This window comes from Podarcis gaigeae (assembly GCF_964106915.1).
Source record: "Podarcis gaigeae genome assembly, chromosome: 8".
NCBI lineage: Eukaryota > Metazoa > Chordata > Lepidosauria > Squamata > Lacertidae > Podarcis > Podarcis gaigeae.
The window spans coordinates 17302227-17315053 of record NC_139684.1 but is presented as its reverse complement, the minus strand read 5'-3'; the positions used below and the strand labels follow the sequence as shown (position 1 = coordinate 17315053).

The 12827-nt window shown below is 46.1% G+C and overlaps 1 long non-coding RNA gene across 2 annotated transcripts; it reads right to left on the bottom strand.

Annotated features, from left to right (window-relative positions):
- Positions 1 to 1334: 1334 nt before the first annotated feature.
- On the bottom strand, positions 1335 to 10184 carry LOC310850912. Of its 2 annotated transcripts, none has more exons than XR_014567466.1 (4): positions 9646 to 10184; positions 5970 to 6053; positions 5713 to 5863; positions 1335 to 1730 (listed from the first exon to the last, which is right to left on the bottom strand). It is a non-coding gene; the product is annotated as an uncharacterized lncRNA (long non-coding RNA). The 2 variants fall into 2 exon arrangements; XR_014567467.1 differs by lacking the exon at positions 9646 to 10184 and adding an exon at positions 7862 to 8504.
- Positions 10185 to 12827: the final 2643 nt, after the last annotated feature.

The window sequence follows — 12827 nt, the reverse complement described above, 5'->3', positions numbered from 1 at the left end:
GTTATACCATTTCTTGTTACAGCTCCCCATGATTCGCTTCCGAAGTTTAGTCGAGAGAAACTCTCTCTTATCTTCTTTAAATATGCTCAAGATATTGCTGGTATTGACCCACTGCTACTATGAGGCTTTTAATTAGTTCAGTCAATCAGTTTTGCCGCTTGATTAGGCTATTGCTACTTTCTATCGAGTTATACCCCAAAGAGTAAATATATAACACACACAACACCCCAAAACTGCAAAAGCTTAACCTGTCAAAATTGTAGTGTTGTGTCCAATTAAGTTCTAATCACCTGCTAAAATTAATGGCCCTAAGTTAGTTATCTCCATTAATTTTAATGGGTTTGCTCTGAGTAGAACTAGTTTACTTTCACCCAGAAGCATGGCTTTGGTTGCCAACTCCACCCCATCCAACCCCCCAGCTCTGCTCCTGTACATTTAGCATCAGCTTGATTGATATGCTGAAGCTTAGTAACTTTTTTTTTTTACTGACACAAACAGAAGTGGTGATCAAGGGTTCCCCTAGCTTAATTTCTTTGTGTTCAGGTTGCTGTTTAAAGGCACAGGAGCTGGGACAAAAGAAAAGGTGGCAACCCTATTGATCATAACTCAGTGGCATGGCACCTGCCTTGCATGCAGAAGATCCCAGGTTTTATCCAGGACACTTCTAGGGAGGGATGGGCAAAGGCCCACTGCTTGAAATTCTGGAGAGCTGCTGCCAGTCAGTGTTGGCAGTACTGAGCTAGACAGAGCAATGGTCTGACTTGGTATAAGGCAGCTTCCAAACTCCCTATGTTGAATGTTAACCCCACCTACATACCCACAGCCTCTCCTGTCCTTAGAGCCTGTAAAAGGCTGCCAGCTTTTTTTCCAAGCAGGGCTCCTGTGCTACTTCCGAATGAGCAGCTGAAGCATGGCAATAAAGTCTAATGGCAGAGAAATCAGCCAGTCTCAACACAACTCAGTCGGCAGAGCATGGGACTCTAAATCTCAGGGTCATGTGTCCAAGCCTCACATTGGGCAAAATTCTACGATTCTATGATCCCCCTCTAATAGGGTTGTCAGACCTCCAGATGTGAAGTCTCTAGGCTTGCCTGGTCCCCTCCAGGTGGCAGTCGGAGGGCTTGAATCTCCAGGTGGGCGAGAGTGCCTTTAATTATAAAATTAAAACGACAAAATTGCACTAACAAAATTATTCAGAAGAGTGCACATGCAGCTTGCAAGCTTCAGCTTGGCAGGAGTTGGCCTCGAATTATAGCACAGAAACTCAAAGTGGGGTCTGCACTCCTCTGTTTCCCTCTCCCAATTAACCCCCACCTCCCATGACTGCCGGGGGGAAGCCCCTAGGGCTTGGGACCTAAAACCCCAGGGTCTGGGGGCGCTCCTGACAACCCTACCCTCCTCTCCCTGAACCTGGGTGCTTTCTGTAGCTCCTGAAGTCCTCCTGGTTTCCTAGAGGCCGTCCAGAGTAGGTGTGGGATGAACAGAGGCCCACCCCGTTTCCAGGAATAGGAGTCCTTTCGCTTTGGCTCTGCAGGAGGAAACGCTCAGCAGGCATGAAAGTGTGTAGCACTTCTGCAGCAGTATTCTTGCTGATTGCTTCCTCCATCATTGCACACAACAACCAGCTAAGACACTGCCAGAGAAGCACTCACGGAGAGCTGGCCGGTGAGGCAGACACAGGGAAGGACACCAGCCTCTCCACTTCACCTTCTTTCTTGAGGTTAAAAGCCCTGGGAAGAAAAGAAGAAGAGGGGAAAAAGGTTTACTCAAAGAGGACTAGAAGCTTGATGCCACAACCGGCACCTAGATTTTGGCAGGGCCTCGGCCAAGGGCATCCTTTTGACTTAGCTATGTTACAGACTTAATATGGCTTGATACAGGCTGTATACACACCATACATTTAAAGCACCCCCCACAAAGAATCCTGGGAACTGTAGTTTGTTCTGTTTATGATAAACTACAGTTCCCAGGATTCTTTTTTTTTTTATTTGGGGGGAGGGTGGGAAATATGCTTTAAAGGGATGGTGCATACATAGCCATAATAATAATACTGTTTCTGCCAGAGGCAATGTGCATCGTACTTCCAGTTGCTGGGGATATCAAACAGGGAGGGTTCCTGCTGCACTCAGGTCCTGCTTGTGGGCTTCATACTGGGGCATCTGGTTGGCCACTGTGATAACAGGATGCTAGGCTAGGTGGTCCTTTTGACCCAATCCAGCAGGGCTCTTCTGCTGTCCTTAGGATATTCTGTTTCTCTCTAGCCAGGCCGGCTCTACCATTAGGGATGGGGAACCTGTGGCCATCAAGATCTTGAGGGACTCCAACTCCTATCAGGCCCAACCCGCATGACTTTCCAGGAGGGAATCCCCTAATCTCCCCACTACTTCCTCTCTTAAGGTAGCCAAACGCCTCCTACTTTGGTTTGATCCAGTGGCGTAGCGTGGGTTGTCAGCACCCGGGGCAAGGCAAGTAATTTGCACCCCCTAACCCATGGATTTGCGCTCCCTAACCCGTGGATTTGCGCTCCCTAACCCGTGGATTTGCACCCCCTAACCCCCAGATGTTGCGGCCGGTGCGGCCGGCCCCCCTGCACCCCCCACGCTACGCCACTGGTTTGATCCCCCCCCAGATTGTTTTATGTTATTATGTGTTGTATATATGTTGCTTTCCAATCTTAGATTGATTTGACTGAAGGGCGGGCTCTAAGTCACCTAAGTAAATAAATAAAAAGTTAAGCTCAGGTACGCTCTCTCGATAAGCTGTTGTGATATTGTTTTTCCCCCCTCCTGTTTTGCTTTCAATTTCGTGGTTTGTTTTATAATACAGATTATTGTCATTTTTTATTATTTGGTTGGCTATTCTGTGTTCTGCATCTGCACTGATGAAGGGTAAGTTATAAATATTTTACAGAAACTAATCAATAGAATCCTATTAAAAGGGAAGTTGGGTTGTCAATTCTTTAGTTTGGATGGTATTCCACATTAGTCATTCTCAGAGCTGACCCATGAGTCCATTGATCTTCATTGGGTCATGGCTGGCCCCACCTGAGCTATGTACATCCCAGAATCCCTTGCACCAACAAAAAGGATTCTGGGTCAAGCTTAGATGTGGACCAGTCTGTCAATTTCCACTCATCTCAGTTTCTCATTTTTCCAACCTTGCGTTCAGTTCATCACACTTCCACATTGGTTAACAAAATGTAAGACTAAAGTATATCTCCCACTGTATGCTTTCAACCTGTTGTCATAGTGCAAGTATATGGAAATTTTGGTTTACTTCATTGAGTCTAAACAAAATAAAATACAGTATTAAATAAATAGAAATGGCCAAAAATCCATCCCCATTTTAAAGCACGTTTCTCCAAATATACAAATTTCTGCCAGCAATTTCCTCTATTATAATGCATTTTTGTGTATTATTTTCACTACTCTGCATGTTTCCATGCACCAATGTATGCATTTTTGTACGCTTTGTTCAGAAAACCGCATCCCAACATTTGGGAAGGCATGAGTTTCGAAGGACAGCTGCATTTCAGTTTGAAAATGTTTTCAAGATGTGTGAATTAGGTAGGGCTCATGTTAAAATGCTTACTATACCTAGATTTCTCCCTCTGCCCCAGCCAATATTTTGACCTTCAAAGCGAAGCAAAGAAAGATGTAAGACTTTACCAACCTGGTGTTCTTCAGCTGGGAGTTGTAGTCCAAAACATCTGGAGGGCGCCAGGTTAGCGCAGTCTGTCCTGATGTCAAGGAGCACAGGAAGCTGCCTTCTTCCGAGTCAGACAATTGGTCCACCTAGTAAGCATTGCCTACTCTGACTGGCAGCAGCCCTCCAGGATTTTCAGGCAGGGGTCATTTCCACTCCTACCTGGGCCTGCTGCCAAAGGTAAAGGGTAAAGGTAAAGGGACCCCTGAACATTAGGTCCAGTCATGGCCGACTCTGGGGTTGTGGCGCTCATCTCGCTTTATTGGCTGAGGGAGCCAGTGTACAGCTTCCGGGTCATGTGGCCAGCATGACTAAGCCGCTTCTGGTGAACCAGAGCAGCACACGGAAACACCGTTTACCTTCCCACCGAAGTGGTACCTATTTATCTACTTGGACTTTGACGTGCTTTCGAACTGCTAGGTTGGAAGGAGCAAGGACCAAGCAACGGGAGCTCACCCTGTCACAGGGATTTGAACTGCTGACCTTCTGATCGACAGGTCCTAGGCTCTGTGGTTTAACCCACAGTGCCACCCGTGTCCCTATACCTTACCTGCGTGCCAACCTTACCTGGGGCCTTCTGCACGAAATGCAGATGCTCTGCCGCTGTAAAGGAAAGCCATTGTGATATTAAGGCCTAGAAACTTGCATTTTGCATGGGAAAGCACAGATCTACAAGACAGTGGGAGACGTCCGCACTTAGGCGTGATTGCAGAGCAGCCCTTTGCCAACCTGGTGCCCTCCAGCTCCCGTCGACTGTGCTGACAGAGGCTCATGGGAGCTGTAGTCCAAAATGCCTGGAGGTCATGAGGCTGGCGAAGGCTGCTCTAGGAAGTGCCCTCTATTGCAGAGGGTTGGACTAGATGACCATTTGGGTTCGCTCCTATCTCTGCAGTTCTATGATTCCATGATGCCACTGAGCCACGTTCCTGTCCTCACTCATTTAGACTGCTGTAGGGTTGCCTTTCCCAGCTCCACCCTGTTTCTCCCCAAACAGAGCGCTCTGGAAGAAAGCACAGTGGGGTTACAGAGGGTGCACCCATGAATCATCGGAGACTCACAGGATTCGTCTTGACGCAGGCGAGCAGCCACGCCAGCAGGAAAAGGGGGAACTCGGCTGGTGCAGAAGGCTGGCAGGAAAAAGTCAATCTGGGGCTTTGAAAAGAAACACGCAAGGGCACTCTGGGGCAGGGTTAGGGGGCCAGGTTGCTGAGCACAGGAAAGGGGGAAAACGCCCCTGCCAACATCTGATTCCACCTCGCCCTAGGGCAAAACCATCATGCCATCCCATAATGGAAACTCAGCTCTATATTTAGAAACAGGAGGACTAGAATATTTTTACAGAGCATCTGCCTTGCATGCAGAAGTTCCCAGGTTCAACCCCCAGTATCTCCCAGTAAGGCTGAGAATATAGGCCCTGCCTGAAACCCCAGGGAAGCTGTTGCCAGTCAGTGCAGACAGTACTGAGCTACCTGGACCAATGGTCTTGGCACAAGGCAGCTTCCTTTGTTCTTATTTAAATCAGCCTTTAATTTCGAATCATGAGGACTAGAATCTTACATTACGTTTACAGGAAATACCACAGCTCAGTGGCCGAGCATCTGCTTTGCATGCAGGAAGTCCCAATTTCAATTCCTGCTATCTCCCGGTAGGGCTCGGAGAGACTCCTGCCTGAAACCCTGGAGAACTGCTTCCAGTCAGTGTAGACAATACTGAGCTTGATGGACCAATGTGTCTGGCTCAGTATAAGACAGATTCCAATGCATCTTAAGTGAAGGCAGAGCGGCAGAAAGTCTTGGGTTCAATCCCTGGCATCTCCATGTAGGGCTGGAAGAGGCTCCTGGAGAGCTGCTGCCAGTCAGTGTAGGTAAAGCCAAGCTAGAAGGCAGCTTCCAGTGTTGGAATAGACTTGGAATAGGACACAGTTTTCCCCCCACCATAGAATTAAAGCTGCCCAGATGTGGTATAAGAGACGTAAGGTCGAAAGAAACAGAAAAGTAGTCAATTTACCTGTTCCACGAAGGTCTTCAGGACTAGCATCCTGTTCGGTCGTCAACAGGACGACTGCCGAGGATATCAGCCGGGCAGCAGAAGGAGCCAGTCTCCTCCCCGTCGAAGGGTGGAACCCCCCCCCCCCCCGCCCCACAGTCAGCACTTTAACCTAGTGTTGAAATACACAGAGACACACTCACACATTGTTCCAAAAAGCCACCCTTCCTGGTGCGAGGGCAGGGAATTCCGAAGTTTCATTGACCCACTGACCTCACCTGCCCATTGCCATCCCTGCACCTGGATGGACGAGGGAAAGCCGAAGGAGGAAACGTGAGACGTCTTGGCCAGGCTTTGGTGTTCTGAAAAGCAAAACCAGAGGGGAAAAAAGGAAACGGAGAGAAAGAGAAAGAGTTTCTGGATGAGTCATCCATAAGGCTGAATGCAGAAAGTTTTGAAGCAAAACAGAGTGACGCTTCACCCCTTTGCCCTCCATGGTTGCCCTTCCAGCCGATTCTTATGATATCTCTCTCTCTCCATCTCTCCCCCTTGGACCTGCCTATCTTGGGACATTCCAAGAACTGAAACACCCAGTCCAGGGCTCAGAGCAAGAGCACGATAAGTGCAACCAAGTGTTGAATCTCACTTCCTGGGGAATCTCAATTTTAAAAAACAAACAAACCCAAGTTGCTAGTCCTTATGACTCTCTTCCAAGTGCTGTTTTTATGTCATTTTAGTTTCTGGTTTGTTTTTAAATGTTTACACCCCACCTTTCCCCCAAGGAGCTCAAGGTGGTGTATAGAGTTCTACCCCACTCCATTTTATCCTCACAACAGCCCTGGGAGGTAGGTTAGGCTGGCCCAACATCACCCACTGAGCTTCATGGATGAATGGTAACCAGAACCTGCTGGTCTCCCAGCTCTTAGACCTATACTGTAACCATTACACTACTCCCTAAAATTATTATTTTAAGATTATCCTTATTGGTTGGCATCTGTCTGTCTCAGGAGACAATGGAGGAGTGAACCCTTGGGGGTGAAATCAAACTGTTGGAAGGTTACAGCACCTGCTGTGTTATATTTTGAAAAAGAAAGGTGTGTGTCCAACTCTGTGTAGGGCCACTGAAGTCAATGTACATTACTAACTTGAGTTCATTAGTTGGTTGTATCCAAAGCTGGTCCAATTTAGAGTAGACCCACCGAAGTTATTGAACATGCCTACCTTAGAGGGTTGTATGCAACTAAGTTTTTCTCAGAGAAGACCCACTAAAATGAACAGGCCCAATTTATTCATGATCATTGGGTTGTCTCCAGTGCTAGACCTACTCAGAGTAGGCAATGTGAGGTTAATGACCATGACCAACTTAGGTCCATTAATTTCAATGGGTCTGCTCTGAATGGGGCTCAGATTGCAATAATAAATCACTCTAGGGGAGGCTGCCCACTGCATCTCTGCGCGAGTCCCCATTCTGGCTTTGGTGCAAATTGGGTGAAAATTGAGTCTACCCTGAGCAGAACCTATTCAGACACAACCCTTTAATTCTATAAATCACCTTAGAATGACAGAATCACAGAATGGTAGAGTTGGAAGGGACCCCAAGGGTCATCTAGTCCAACCCCCTGCAATGCAGCAATCTCAACTAAAGCATCCAAGACAGATGGCCACCCAACCTCTGCTCACTTTTTGTGAGCCTTTTGTTGAAACAAGGCAAAAATACCAACCCCAAACTAACCAGTGGGCAAATATACACTCCCTCAACAAAAGACAAGGGGGAAGGAAAGAAAGGCATCTGAAAGAGATCAAAACTTCTTGGCTGTAATAGCCACCCATCTGTCACTCAGGCCCTGCCCCTGTTTTTTTAAGAGCTGTAATCCTTGCACTGGCTTAACCATGTGGGTTGACTTGTATTCATAGCGAAGGGCAGGGTGTGGGGAAGGAGGACAGAGGCTAAGAGATGGGATCGAGCAAAGGGCAACTCACACACCCTTAAAACACACACAGCTTCAGTTCTGAGTCACAGGCCCCAGGAACAAACAGCAGGCTGAACGACCCAGTTTGACAAGGGCCTATAAAAGCCACAGTACTTATGCAACTCTCTCAAAAAGGTAAAGGCTACCTAACTAGCTTAGTCATTCTTAAACCTTGTGCTAGGGCAAGTTTGCATGAGTACCTTGTGAGACATGAACTAACAACATTTCAGGCTTCTGTGTGAGGCCACCCAATTAAAGGGGCTTCCTGTTGCCTCTCTGTGTGAGTGCCTGCTCTGGCTCTCCTTCTAGTCACCCAGAGAAAGCAGGTGATTTTGCCACATCTCATCATCAGCAGTATTCAGATGACTCGACCACTTCCAAGGTTATTTCAGAACGCTGCAGCAAAGTGTTGTCGCCAGGACCATGTCAAAAGAGGCATTCTCATCTCCCTGTCGCCAATTCTCTTCCACACAGAAGGGAATACCTCTTCTAAAACGATGCTTGTCAACTGCAGTCTTTGTACGTACCTGTATTAAATTTCACATATGCGTTTTTGAAAAAATGTGTCTGCCACCTAATTAATCAGAGGATGTTTTATTCAGCCAATTAAAGCTCTGGGAATTGTAGGTCTGTTAGAGGAATTGGGTCCTCCTAACAATTCTCAGCACTCTTAACAAACCACAACTCCCAGGATTCTTTGGGGGTTTAAAAAGTGGTATAATACTGCTTTAAATGCATAGTGCAGATGGGGCTTTGGGTTGCAATCCCATAGACACTTACCTAGGAGCAAGTCTCACTGAGCTCAGTGGGACTTTGTGTAGGAATACACTGTCTACACACACACACACACACACACACACACACACACACACACACACACCCCTCTATATTTATATCAAGACGTTGCTTCACTTTATGTAGTTCCTTTGAATTCAGGACAAACGTTGATCTCATTCTGTGTGGCTTAAAAAATAGTAATAGGTTTTATTTATCAAATCTCCCTTCTATATATAGAGACACAGGAGCAATTCAGTGCAGTTCACAATTTTAATGCAAAATGACCTAAACAATGTGTGAATTGCAATGAAGCCACCCTTCCCCATTCATGTTCTGTTGATTTTTGCAGTGTGGTTCTCCAACAACAACAAATGCATATATTGGGGGAATCATTCAGGAGGAATGCATCTTTTAGGCAAAATTGCACACACAAAATATGTATGTAAAGGGAACGGTGGCAAATTTTTATGAGGACTTAAGGGGGCGGAATAGCTGATGGAAAAATGCATCCTTTAACTTACATTTGGAATAATGAGAAACTGATACTGACAGACTCGCCCATCCCAATCTATACAAAACCCATCCATAACTGTAAGACCATCAGTAAAGGGCACATAATTACCCACTTGCCAAAGATTATTTCAAAACTTCTGCCGCCGCTGTGATAAGATGATTTCCTGAAACACCCCCTCCCTCCTTTAATGTTACTGTGTGAAAACCAGTGTTTTGGCTTTTTTATGCATTTCAAGAAATCCTCGGAGCCAGTTAAATTGGGGGGTGGGGACTGCAGCTCAGAGGCAGCACATGTAGGGTTGCAGCCAATACCAGTCCTGCTTAGCGTAGTCCCACTGAAATTGATGGACATAACTAACTTAAGTCCCTTAGTTTCAACTTGTTAACTTTGAGGAAAACTTAGGCCACATCCACAATGTACATTTAGTGAGCTATTATACCACTTTAACAGTCATGGAGAATGCTGGGAGCCGCCGTGTGTAAAGAGTGCTGACCTCACGAGAGCTACAGTTCCCAGCACTCTGAACAAACTACAGGTCCCAGGATTCTCCACTTAAAACAGTAACATTGAACGTTATTTGTAAACAAAATAAAATTAGAGCAAATGGCAAGAATATATTCTGCCATTCATAAACAGAAACAAAATACGGCTTATAACAATTAAAAAAAACCATATTTTAAAAGTTGAAATCACGTGTTGTGGAAAGATGCATTCTTCCTTCCTAGTATAAGCCTGAAGGAACAGAAAAGTTTTCAGAGCTGGGACAGAAGGCAGAGCATTCCAGGGGCTGGGAAGATGACATCAAAGGCTCAGTTCGATGTCGCTGCCAAATGAACTTCACCAACAACCCCCGCTGCAGATGATCTGAATGATCGAGCTGGGATATAAGGGTTCAGGTGACCCTCGCAGTACCCTGGACCTAAGCTGCTTTGTCAATCAATGCAGAGACCTTGAAACTGTCTTGATAGCAGATGGGCAGCCAGTGCAGATGTTTTTACAAGGGTGTCACGTGTTAAATAGTGCCACACTGTTGGGAGGAGGGCTTCACGGCATTGCCCCCCCCACGACAGCCACATCTGTAGTTTAGTCAGCTCCTCTGTGCCCTGGCATTTTTGCAGCCTGCCTGACCTCTCGCACCAGGTATAATATACACCAGGTATAATATACACCAGGTATAATACACATAGGCTAATTTATAATATCCTATGTACATGTGCAGAGAGCTTCCTAGCCTTTTCTCTAACCGCTCCCACCCCCACCCCCCATTCCAGAAGCCAAGCAATATTTGATGAATGCATTGTACTTATTCCACTATATTCCTGTACTGAGTTAGTGTACACACACACACAAAAAAACACAAAACAAATGTGCATTGCAGATCAAGAATTTTGGAAAATATATACATCCTACCTGCACAGACTTGGAAAGTTAGCATACTTGGAAGTGAAAGGGAAACTCTGGAGAGTTTTCAATATGTTGGTGCACCAGGATGGGGCTTCTGAAGCTGGGATCTGCAACTGGGTGTCTTGAAGTGTGAAGTGGCTGAACAAGTCCAGGCAAGCCCAGGCAGATCACAAGGAAGCCAGCAGCCGTCATAGCGGTGAATCTTTTGCTCAGCTTATCTTTCTACCAGCAGTGTGGGAGCATGCAAGCTTTGAGTTCACACAGCATTCTTCATCTGAGGGGAAAGGAGGCAGAGGATACAAGACTTGATCGCCAGGTTAGAGTGTCAGACGAGGACCTGGGAGACCGGGGCTCAAATCTTCCTATTAGCCATGAAGCTCACTTTGGCCAGTCACTGTCTCTCAGCCTAGCCTACCTCACAGGGTTGTTGTGGAGATTACATGAGGACATGGAGGACCAAGTGTGTGGAGGACCTTGAGCTCATTGGAGAGAAAAAAGGTGGGAATATAAATGCAATGAATAAAAATATAAAACAACCGCTCAAAGCCCAACCCGGTAATAAACTCAGGCAGAAACTTTTCAGAGAAGTTGCTGAATTACAACTTATTACTAAACTGAAAACTATGGAGAGACCTGGGCTGAATAGAGATAGTCTTGTCTCATTACATATGCTAAAACTATTTTTGGTCATATGCATACTATCCCTTGTTTTTTCCTGTAGGACTAATTGCAGTCCTCAACAGTCATCAACAGGTTTACCATACCCATTGAGTCAATCACCTATCTCCTCCTACCTTCCTGAGAAAAACCCTATCCCACTCTCCCACTATGTTTACGGGTCTGGTGACTTCTGTTTCAGTATATCTGAAGAAGTGTGCATGCACATGAAAGCTTATACCCAGAACAAACGTGGGTGGCGCTGTGGTCTAAACCACAGGGCCTAGGGCTTGCCAATTGGAAGGTCAGCGGTTCGAATCTCTGTGACGGGGTGAGCTCCCGTTGCTCGGTCCCAGCTCCTGCCAACCTAGCAGTTCAAAAGCACGTCCAAATGCAAGTAGATAAATAGGTACCACTCCAGCAGGAAGGCAAACAGCGTTTTCGTGCGTTGCTCTGGTTCGCCAGTTTAGTCATGCTGGCCACATAACCAGGAAGCTGTACGCTGGCTCCCTCGGCCAATAAAGCGAGATGAGCGCCGCAACCCCAGAGTCGTCCGTGACTGGACCTAATGGTCAGGGATCACTTTACCTTTAAGGTGCCACTGGGCAATTTATTAATTTTTTTATTTATTTTGACTACGTCAGACCAACACGGCTACCTACCTGAATCTAGAAACTTTTCAGGACAGCGACCTTCTCTCATTCTCAGTGACCTTCTGAAATACACACACCTTCTGAAGATTGAAGATAAGCAAAAAATACTACCTTGCAGGGTTGTTGTAAGGATTGCTGATAAAATGGTCCAATGGCTGATCCAGCCCTGGGCAAATTAGTAGCACACAGCTACCGGTGGCTCTGGAGGCAGGGAGGGATAAGTACATGGCAATGCCCATCAGAAAACTCTTCAGTCGGTTCATCAGGGGTTGGCCAAGTATTTCGGTGCATGTGGAAATGAGCTTTCAATGCACATTGACGTCTGTATTGGCGGCACACGTAGAAGACTGACTGTGTGCAAGGGTGCCTGTTGATGGATTGGGGTGAATGAATGGAAGATGCTTTGAAAGCACAGTATAGTCTAACCATAACATGTTGCATCCAGTGCTGGCCCTACTCAAAAGTAGACTCGTTGCCATTAATGGATATGGCTTTAATGAGTAAGCTCATTGATTTCAGTGAGCTTACTCTGAGTTTATAACTGAAATGGATGCAAGCCATAAATAATGATGCTGACAATGACTTTCAAAAACTAGTAGCGGTTTTAAGGGTAGCAAAAATCCTAACGCTTATAGACAGTTAACTTGGAATAGGGTGTGCATTTCAAGCACTGTCGATTCCCAAAGGGGAAGCACTTTCTTTGGAAGCATTTGATCATTCTTTAAAAAATATGTTCATGCAGCGCAGCTTCTTGAGAATACAGTAAAATAGTTGTTAGCCACCTAACTGTGCAAGTTTGGAGTTACACAGGCCCTCGAGCTGCGCTGCACTCATCTGTGGGATCCTTTGAGCATGAAGGCATGAGATTCAGAAAACGGGGTGATTACACTTATCCTGGGCAAATGCGCACTTTTGACTGTGGCTGAAGCGCATGAATAGAGAAGTGCGCTGAGACTGCACCTAAACAATATACTTTTTTGGGCTGGGTGGCGTCCTAAACAGAGAACATGATAGAAGTTAATACAATTCTGAATAGAGAGAATTTTTTCAATAGTACTACTAGGGGCTCATCCAGTTAAGCTGATTGGTCGACAATTCACAGCAGACGGTCTTTTTGCATACAGTCTGTGGAATTCTCTGCTGCAGGATGCTTTTGTGGGC